At 37.5% G+C, this 5,000-nt stretch overlaps 1 protein-coding gene across 2 annotated transcripts in view; it reads right to left on the reverse strand.

Moving 5' to 3' along the window:
• The window catches only part of LOC136850526 (uncharacterized), a 164,991-nt gene that overhangs the window by 159,945 nt on the left and 46 nt on the right, over positions 1–5,000 (reverse strand). Inside the window, exon 1 of one of the 2 annotated variants that reach the window (XM_067124113.1) lies at positions 4,815–5,000. This exon is cut by the window's right edge and continues 46 nt beyond it. The gene's annotated coding sequence lies outside the window, so the exon portion shown is untranslated. Of the gene's footprint in view, positions 1–4,692 lie in introns of both variants that reach the window. The other variant, XM_067124112.1, reaches the window with a different exon arrangement.

Raw genomic sequence — 5,000 nt, forward strand, 5'->3', positions numbered from 1 at the left:
CTACATTTTTTGCAATAATTCTCTAAAACGAAAGTGGTCAATCGGTGGTCACTAATTAAATTAGGATGTAAAAGTTTACAAACAAGTAATCATACCGAGTAAATCCAAACAAACACACACAGACGCACAAATACGCGCGAGCGCGCGCACACATCCACGTTTATAATATATATACATATATATAATATATATATATATATATACAAATACATATATATATATATATACATATATATATATATATATTATACATATATATTTTATATATATCTATTTTAAATATATATATATATATATATATATATATATATATATATATATATATATATATATATATATATATATATATAGAGAGAGAGAGAGAGAGAGAGAGAGAGAGAGAGAGAGAGAGAGAGAGAGAGAGCAACGGGTCACAGAGCATAGGAAAACAAAATGCAGTAGGATTATGGGAATGGAATTCTAAACGATATTCGAGTTACGGGTCTGACTAAACTGCTCATCAAATTTTGAACAGAAGAGGCGCAGAATCCCTGACATCCTCCATCCTAGTCAAGACAACTCGTATTTCGGTTCTGAAGGCTATACAAGACGTGAATCCTGATTTGGGGGCATTTTAATTTTATCGAATCTTAAAGCTAAGGTTCTAGGAGTTGACCAAATTCTAAAATGTGATGTGCATGGTCACAGCAGTTCTAAACCGTTCCTGCATTTGTGACGGAATGGTCAAAAGACCCAAGGCCCAATATGGTAAGTATTCTTGAAGAATGTGGGATTCTGGATAAGGTGCTTCTAGGGTTAATCATCTTCTTCTTCTTTTAACGTGCTTTTTCCCATTTTTCGTATGGGGTAAGCACGAAGCCTTCTTTATAACGAATAAAAGCTCTACTGTGACAAAAAGACAAAGAGCGAACGCAAAACAGAAAAATCTTTCTAAAAGATATAATCCTCTGTGCATATAACCTGCAACATTCAAAACACAGAAATAAGTAAATTCCATCTCAGTTACAAGAGGCTCCTGGCACAGTAAACGCTGACTCCACGGAGGAACATATAAACAGTAACTCAAAGAAAAAAAATAGGTTAACAAAACAAAAAAGTATCCAAGAACGAATGGCACATTTCAGCTCTTCATCGAGTCACCATCGACATCCATAGAGCTTCCACGAACGAAAAACACGACCAGGTTACGCCTTTGTGAAATATATATATTACGAGAAGAATAAACTCCTTCACAGTAATACAGATTCTTCTAAGTACACTGTCAGCCTTTTCACTGCATCCAATCCAATATATATATATATATATGTGTGTGTGTGTGTGTGTGTGTGTGTGTGTGTGTGTGTGTGTGTGTGTTGTGCGTAAAGGTGTGTGCGTGTGTGCGCGCGAAGGAATACGGCAAAACAACCCTTACTGCTTTGGTAATAAGCAGGAGAGCTTTTTACACAAAAAAAGTTTCTATATAACAGACAATTTAAAGTCTTATAATATTACAGTGGAATTCAGTCACTTATCCAGCTTCTGATGAACTCAATTCCCTTTGAAAGGAATCGGCGACAAGTTCACTGCATGTTCGGGCAACGTATGCTATCAAGCTTAACAGTTCTTGTAACCAATACATAAAAAATCCCAGGATCTTGCTGAACTGAATACAGAATTTAGGCCAGAGGCCAAGCACTGGGACGTATGAGGTCATTCAGTGCTGAAACGGAGACTGACGGTAAAAAAGGGTCTGAAAGGCGTAACAGGAGGCAAACCTCAAAGCAGTTGCACTATGAATCACTTGTTAGGAGAGGGTGGAAAGTGAGATGGGAGAGAATATGAAAGGAGGTACAGTAAAAGGAACGAAAGGGGTTGCAGCTAGGGGCCGAAGGCATTTTGTTAAAATCCAGGTAGGCGGGTCTCAGTACACTATCATTACTATGGTCCAGTTAAATATACCTCAATTTTCACGTCAATGGGCAATGAAGGTTAATGATGAATTAGCTGATTACTGCAGAAAGTAGGCCACTCAAAAGTCGCCTGGACGTTTTTGCACGCAAGGCGAAAAGCTATGAAACACCAGAAACTACTGACAACAAAGAAAACAAAGCTAAAGTACAAGAATGACTGAGACAGAATATTGGTCTTGAGGAAAACCTAAAAGAATGCAAATCATTAGTAATCAAAGACATGAATTCAACACGAATTTACCAGAGTGCCACAATATTCACGACCTTCACAAATGCAAGGACGAAAGGTCTGCTTTAACAAACAAGAACCCATGCCATCACAGGAGAATCGAAATATTTATGTACTACGTCTCAAAGTTATTAATGCCTATTTGATTCATTCATCACATGTGATTGCTAATGTCTTTAACAGGTTCCAGAATAAGGAAGACGAATATTTACCTGGGTGTGGGTTGGGCAAACGCTTATCACTGGCACAATGTGGCATCTACTACTACTACTACTACATAATAATAATAATAATAATAATAATAATAATAATAATAATAATAATAATAATAATAATAATAATAATAATAATAATAATAATAATAATAGAAAGGCCGCCTGGATGCCGTTGAGTTTATACTTTGCAGTTTTTCAATCTCTAGAAGGAGTTTCTTTGTTGCAGCGGGTGAATTCGAGAGACGGAGAAAACTGCATTACAAACACCACGGCATCCAGACGGCCATTCTGTTGAATGGAATTTGTTGGAAAGAGGGTCTCTCCCCCACCCCGAGAAATAATAATAATAATAATAATAATAATAATAATAATAATAATAATAATAATAATAATAATAATAATATTTATTATTATTATTATTATTATTATTATTATTATTATTATTATTATTATTTTGCTCTAATTGCTTTAACCTGATTTGTATACGTTGCTGTTATTATATATTATTGTTATTATTATTATTATTATTATTATTATTATTATTATTATTATTATGATATCATAATAATAATAATAATAATAATAATAATAATAATAATACTATTATTATTATTATTAGCATTATTATTATTATTACATAATAATAATAATAATAATAATAATAATAATAATAATAATAATAACAGCAACGTATGCAAATCAGGTAACAACACATCAGAGCAATAGCAATTGGGAAGTAAAATATTAATGACAGCCTGTCATAACAAACGAAAGATGGCCCTGGCGAAAAAAAGAAAGAAAGAAAGAAAAAAAGAAGAAGTAGAGCAACCGACTTTGGTCAAGGTCTCCTCAGAGCAAATTCTCGGGACCCTGGCTTTAACGATCCGGTCTTATCCTCTCCTCTGTACGTCAAAAAGGGTGGACTGCCATACACGCTCTGTTCTAAATGTTAATTCGCAACACTGACCCCGCCCCCGGATGGGAAGCTTTGGCCGGGGAGAGACGAAGGCCCGAAATCTATTTCACCTTGACGAGACCGTTGCAATATTCCAGAAGGTGAACCCGCAATACGAATTTAAAGGTGACCGGACACGATCGTAACTTCATGAAGGAGAAAGAAACTATTCACTAAATACGCAAGGGATAACACGATACACGAAAGAAATCGTCAAGGAAATAAAGAATAAAGATAATGGATCCAAAGTAAATAAAAGTGCTACAAAAAAAAAAAAAAAAAAAAAACCAACCCGAGTTTCCCTCGCCCACTTCAAAGCTATCAACTTTAACAGCGTCTGAGGGAGTCACCTCTTCATGTACTACTGACCTCACTTCGGCTCGGGGCCGCACATGTTCATGCAGTCGCAATAACTGCTGTTATCTTTCCACATGTGGGCATTCAACACCTGAATGGGTCCCACACAAAAGACGCGTCGGCCCCTCCTTGCACTCGAACGTCCGACGGAGAGTGGGTGGGCAGTGTAGTCACGTTTGCCTACGTCTCAAAAAAACTATTCTGTTACGATAAACAAAATCAACCAGGTCGATAATAACCTTAAATTACAAACGGAGAAAAGGTTGGAGAACTTTGTCAAGAGGAAACTGACCTTCAGGCCTCATCTCGTACACAATATACACCCAAACTGACACCTCTTGGAGGAATGCCGTCGATATACACCTTACGTATCAGATATATATGTAGATTTTCAGAAGCTATATCTGGCGCGACCTTAATCTGTTACCGGCATTCCATATCACGCTCTGGGAATTTTGGGCCGCCTTCTCGGGTGCTTGGGGACCTCGGGGATTTAGGCCCTCAGGAATAAATAGATGGAACGCCTGGGTTTACATTGCGAAAGAGAGAGAGAGAGAGAGAGAGAGAGAGAGAGAGAGAGAGAGAGAGAATATATCTGTAAAATGTGGCCCGCAATAAGGCTGCAACATTTCTTTATGTACAAAACTGTAAATATTAACTGTCAAAAGGTTGTACGGTATTTATTGCTGAGTTTACGCTCTCCGTCATTCAGACACTTTTTTTTTACACGGAAGTATGTGGCTGGGAATTCTTCAGGAGAGCAGTGAATACCTATATATATTATATAAAACTACATGGTGATAAAAGCAAATAACATGTGCATACAAAACCAACTGTATTACTGAATGCAAAAGACTCAGTACTCCTACTGTGAATTACTCAAAATATGTGCTTCTGGTATTTATGTAACAAGTCTTATCTGATTTCGACAACATTTTGAAATCAATCGAGTCACTGTTTCCCCATGACCGTCTGGCCTGTTCTTACCCTGAAACAAGGTGCGGAGCTGTTCACGATTACACCGTTTCCAGTATCCACCAAAACAAAATAAACCCTCTCCTAAAATGAACTCCCGCGTTTTCAACAACTACAACAACAACAGCAACCACCTTGAAAGAAAGCCGCTTATGTGCGCACAAAGAATAAGAAGCGAAAGCGCTCGCTAATTTCCACAGAGTTTTATGGCCACAACAAAGCGGCGGCGGCGGCGGCCGTGGCAGCGCGTGGCAGCAGTGACGGTGGGCCGCCTCATAGCATCACCCACTCTCGGCACAGTTCCAATATCTACTGGCTGG

The sequence above is a fragment of the Macrobrachium rosenbergii genome, chromosome 22 (assembly GCF_040412425.1).
Source record: "Macrobrachium rosenbergii isolate ZJJX-2024 chromosome 22, ASM4041242v1, whole genome shotgun sequence".
NCBI lineage: Eukaryota > Metazoa > Arthropoda > Malacostraca > Decapoda > Palaemonidae > Macrobrachium > Macrobrachium rosenbergii.